The 6,000-nt window shown below is 34.7% G+C and overlaps 1 pseudogene; it reads left to right on the top strand.

Annotated features, from left to right (window-relative positions):
* Positions 1 to 380: 380 nt before the first annotated feature.
* LOC116587171 lies at positions 381 to 670 on the top strand (annotated as a pseudogene).
* Positions 671 to 6,000: the final 5,330 nt, after the last annotated feature.

Genomic DNA, 6,000 nt, shown 5'->3' with positions numbered 1-6,000 from the left:
CCTGCCCATCCTGAAGCTATGAATGCCTGGAGAGTCTGCAGTCTGCTGATACCACAAGCAACACTGCACCAATTAACCTGCGCGTGTTCCCTCACAGACTTTGGGTTCTATGTCCAGGACTGGGATTGCTGGCCCATCGAACCAGCAATTTAATTTTAATTTATGAGTAATTTAATTTTACTGAGAACTGCTTCAGTGCTTTCCAGGAGTCCTGCAGTAATCGACAGCTCCCAACAGAATGTCAGGATTCCTGGAGTTCACATTCCGCCAAACATGTGGCATTATCCAGGCCCATAATCTATCCAAAATGGTGCCTCTTTATATAATTTTTATTTTTCCATTCCAGTGGTGGAGCAATGGATGATCTTGCTCCTCGCAAAATGGAGCAGGGGGCCAAGAGCAGATAAACCTGCCCAGTGAACCTGGTTGCCTTCCCCCATCTGACCATGGTGCTATTGGCCACTGGCATGTTCTTCACTGCCTGGTTCTTCCGTTAAGAGTTTATTGCCACCAAGAACACTTAGGATTTCTATAAAGAGCTCCTCAGCTCCTTGGTGGCCTCACTCTTCATGGCTTTGTATTCCTCTTCTTGCTGCTGTGGGTCAGCATATACATTCGGACCTTCCAAAGGCTCAAACCAGGTGACCTCACTGAACCCTTACTTTTATAAATTAATTTACTATTGCTGGAAGTGTCCCAGCTGCTTTTCACAATGAAGGCAGATGTGTGGGGAAAAAAAAAAATGTTTTTCTATTTACCAAAGAACATGAACCTCTCCCTATAAGATTACCGATTTTTTTAGTCTTCTGCAGGTCTTGGTTCAACTGTATGCAATCTTAGGTCGAAATGTTATCTTTCTCTTATTGATTTATCAATAAGTAATCTCTTCTCTAGTAAAACCTACATAAACCCGTATACACACACACACACAGAAACACCTCATAGAGATCACTTGGGGACCTTGATAAAATACATATTCTGACCCACAAGGTCTGGGGTGAGTCCCAAGAGTCTTGCATAAATTACCCAGATCCCACAATATGATGACAATGATGATGTCTGTCCAAGAATCAAATGTTAAGTGGCAAGGGTTAATGCTATATTTAACTACTTGTTAACTTTTATTCTTCCATTTATATTTTAGAGTAAATTTATCATGGTTCTCAAAAGTATCCAAGTGGGGGTTTACATAGAATTGATCAAAGTAACTAATATTAAATATTAGGAGTTTTTAAAAATATATTATCGGGGCGCCTGGGTGGCTCAGTGGGTTAAGCCTCTGCCTTCGGCTCAGGTCATGATCCCAGGGCTCTGGAATCAAGCCCTGCATCGGGCTCTCTGCTCGGCAGGGAGCCTGCTTCCCCCCTCTCTTCACCTGTCTCTCTGCCTACTTGTGATCTCTATCAAATAAATAAACTTAAAAAAATCTTAAAAAAAAAAAAAGAAAAAATACATTATCACTGACTAAAGGCCAGCAATATCTCTCCACTCATCCAGATCACTTTCTACCTTATTACCTTCAGAATTTTTCCATAGATTTCTTGTGTGTGGTTAAGCTAAGTCCTAAATACATTTTAGTTTTTGTGAATTTTCTACAAAGTGTCTTATTTATAGTTGGTTATAACTGGTTTAGAGAAGGATGCTACTGATTTTATTATGTTTGTATTTTACCTGACAACTTTGTGGAAAACTTATTAGTCCAAATACTTTATGATCCTGATTTACTGCGATCATTGTTGTTTTTAGGTACCTAACCACTAAATTTCCCCCAAGTCACAATTTTATCTTTTCCTTTTTCAATTATTATTATTACTATTTTTTTAAGATTTTACTTATTTATTTGACACAGAGAGAGATCACAAGTAAGCATAGACGCAGGCAGAGAGAGAGGAGGAAACAGGCTCCCTGCTTGCTAAGCAGAGAGACCAATGCAGGGCTCGATCCTGGACCCTGAGACCATGACCTGAGCTGAAGGCAGAGGCTTAACCCACTGAGCCACCTAGGCACCCCTTTTCTCTTTCAATTCTTAACAATTATTTCTTCTCAGAGCACTGATCAAGAAGAGCAAATGCTATGTTATAGTAGCTGTGTTAGTCAATGTTCTCATCTTGACCCATCTTTTAAAAAGAGTATCTAAATGTTTTCAGTAGTGTTTGTTGTAGAATTTCAGCAATCATTGCACCTAATGGAAAAACATTTATTTCATGTTTTTAGATAAATTCATTAGGAATGTCTGTCTTTATAGGAATATACCTATATATATCATATATAAAAATATATATATATTTATATGTCCATCTTACATAACAGAAAAACAAGTAATATAAATGTCAGCTCCCACATATCCCTGATTTGTTGAGTTGTTATCAAAACGTTACTAAAGCATTATTTCTGCATCTGAAGATATCAAAAAATTTTTCCCTAGAAATCATTAATACATAAATGGAGTTACATAAAATATATTGATAAATTTCTGATGAATCATTTTCTAACTTATATAACTATTACTTGACAATTATGTATTATAAAATACATTTTCATTTTATTTAGCCCTTACCTTATTTCTGATTTTCCTTACATAATCATAAGAAGAGCTGGGGCGCCTGGGTGGCTCAGGGGTTAAAGCCTCTGCCTTCAGCTCAGGTCAAGATCTCAGGGTCCTGGGATAAGCCCGAATCAGGCTCTCTGCTCAGTGGGGAGCCTGCTTCCTCCTCTATCTCTCTGCCTGCCTCTCTGCCTACTTGTGATATCTGTCTGTCAAATAAATAAATAAATCTTAAAAAAAAATTATAAGAAGAGCCAATATTTTTCCTCTTTATTGGGATTAGAATTGAACTAGTCTCCTTAAATGAGTTTAGAAGGTTCAGTTTTTCTCTTTTCTTCAACATTTTATGTGGGCACTTTAATTAGTCTTAAAAAGTAGAATTCCTGTGAAAACAGCAGGAACTTGGAATTATTTTATCTCATTTCAAAATTGTATCATTCTTTTATTAATCTTTTCTATGAAATAGCTTTTACCTTTGTAATCTTTAGCAATCTTTATAATTTCCTTTTATTATAAATTATTTAAGAATGCATCATTTGATTTCTAAACATACTGAATTTTTAATAAAGCTTTGGGTTATTAATTTTTTTTTAATTTTAAAGATTTTATTTATTTGTCAGAAAGAGAGAGAGAGCACAAGCAGGGGGAGCAGCGGGCAGAGGGAGAGCGGACTCCCTGCTGAGCAAGAAGCCCAATGCAAGATTTGATCCCAGGACCCTAGGAACACAACCTGAGCTGAAGGCAGGCGCTTTAACCAACTGAGCCACCCAGGTGCCCCTAGGTTATTAAGTCTTAAACAGAGAATTTCCTCTGTATAATACTGATACCACGGATAACTTCGGTTTTTAGTGACATAATCCATAATCTGGTTTTGTAAATGTTCTGGTTCATACCTTTATAACTAGTAGTCCAAGCAATATTCATACTTTTGCTTTTATCTCAGATACCTCTCATTATTTCTTACTTGATTTGTCAGTCCCTGAGAAGTGTGTGTTAAAATGGCTGACTTATCAACTATCTTCAGCAGTCCACAGTTTCAGTTTTCTTAAGCTCTGGATTTACATGCATACATATTTATACATATCCACGGTTATATCATCTTCTATATTATTCCTTTTTAGATGATAAATTATTAACTGTCATTCCTTAGGGAAATTAAATCACTGCTTTGCATACAATAAACTTCTAGTAATCTTTTTAATTGAATTAGGTTAGAACTGAATCAGGTAATGTAACCGGTTTTTAAGAGTGGGCAAAGAGGGAACAGGGAAGTCAGAGGACGACAAATAAATTAGAATTATCAGTACATTCTTCTTCTGCTCTTGAAATTTGACAGAGATTGAATGTCCCCAAGAGTTTCAAAAGCCAATTTATTCTGAGCTGTAACCTAAGCTATTACTGAGTTTATGAAAAGTGGAACTAGAAACTGGATCTTCTAATTCAGTTTGAAAAAAAGGAAAAGGAAGTCAGAGAGAAAGTCAGAGGCACAAACACAACTTAAGAGACCAAGGAATGAGAAAAGTCAAAAATGGAGCCAGTGAGGGAAAGAGAAAGGGACCGAAAGAGAAAAAAAGAGAGACAGAGACATAAAGACGGGGAGAACTCCCACATTCTCTGAACAATTACTGTGCTGCAGGCACTGGGGTTATGTTCTTTACTATTTTCCTGAAATGCACAAATATACTCCACAGAATCATTTTTAACAAACAAGAAGACAAGAAGACCATTTCCAAGAGAAAACACAGATCAGACTTTTTCCAACACAGCTGAAATATTTATGATTTGTCTTCATAGTCAATTTAATTCAGATTTAAGGAGATGACTTTTCATAATCCATGGGCATGATCTATTTTTAGCACACTTTAGCAAATATTTTACTATAATTTTAGCAGAAATAACAAGGTCCAAATTTATGCCATTGGCTAGCTTATTTTTCTGATATTTCCACTCTAATAAACCCCATTATAAAACTACATCTAAATATATAACCAATAACCACATTTGAAAGAAATACACTTAGGATATAATTCATATCTGTTAGTAACAAGTAATCAATACTTTCTAACATCATTCAATCTAAAAATCATATAATCATAGCTGTCTAACATATGAACAATGTTAAAAATTGTTTTATTATGTATATATAGTGTCTACCATGTTATAATTTTTACACTTTGGTTTTCAGTTTCCCAATAAGGAATCCACTGAAACTTCGGTTTTCAAGTGGCATGTTTTTACCTGATCTTCTTAATTTCTTATTAAAATCAGCTTAAATTGGTTTAGTATTACTTCCACTGGGATAGTTGCAAATAATAAACTGGATTCTAATGAGTAATGTGTGGGGTCTACAAAAACTCTAAAATTATTTGCAAATGCTGTATGTGTGTGTAAAATCCTAACTATAAAGGGATTAATAATGGTAATATCTGCTCTGATGAATGACTTATCAGACCACTGATTTTTTTTGTTAATATTTTTTAAAACTTTGAAGATGCTAAATCAAAACTAATTAGAGGTAATTTAACTATTAACACATACCAACTCATCATTTGTTATAAATTCATCTGTGATTGTTTGTAGGAAGACAAATGTCAGGAAAGTTGTTCAACACTCAATAACCATGGTTGAATGAAAATGTTTATTACTAAGCCTTTATCCTCTGAATATGGATTCCATCACAATTATGCAAATAATTTATTATAGTGACTTGATTTAGGATAGGTAAATATTTCCTGAGTTCAATTTATCTATGGTATAAAAAATTCACATTAAAAGATAAACATAAAACATATGCATTGGTTCATAAAGGAGAGTCTAATAGTTTGTAAATGAGCCATCTATTTTAAGAATGTCATCTGGAGATAAGAAATTAATAAGTCTCTTGAGGATAGTAAATTGTTCTAGTCACTTAAAAAGAAGTTGGCCCCGCAAAGGACACTGGATCCAAGTTTTGGGGTTGTATTTCTTGAAACTGTGAGTAATTGTTACACACACATAAGAATTAGGTATTTGAAAAAGCAATAAAATCTTAACATTTATTGGAAAATAAAAGTAAAGATGAAACTTACCCTTTGAAAAACTTTATGAAGCTATTTTTTCATAGATATAAATGTCTTTACAGCTGGACTTTAATATTCATATGTGTAAGAATCAGCTGTTGTTCCTTGACAGTTATAAAGAAACATCAAGTTCAAAATAGTGAAAATAATCTACACTATGCCCTTTATAGTAAGATACAATTAAGGTTGTTATAAAATTTGTCATCCAAAGTGAAAACTTTGAGACTGAGAGGGAATACTAACAACAATTACACAGGGCTGAAAACAGAGGCTTTCTAGGACAAACTGAAACATAGGATTACCTTCACTACAAGGAACATTGAATCCTTCCAATTTACTTATTTTTCCTAGAAGAACCGTGTCAGTACATGAAGCACTGAGATGCTGTCCTAAACA

Source organism: Mustela erminea, chromosome 3, assembly GCF_009829155.1.
Source record: "Mustela erminea isolate mMusErm1 chromosome 3, mMusErm1.Pri, whole genome shotgun sequence".
Lineage (NCBI taxonomy): Eukaryota > Metazoa > Chordata > Mammalia > Carnivora > Mustelidae > Mustela > Mustela erminea.
Note: the sequence above shows the minus strand (reverse complement) of the source record. Positions and strands in the feature narration are given on the sequence as shown.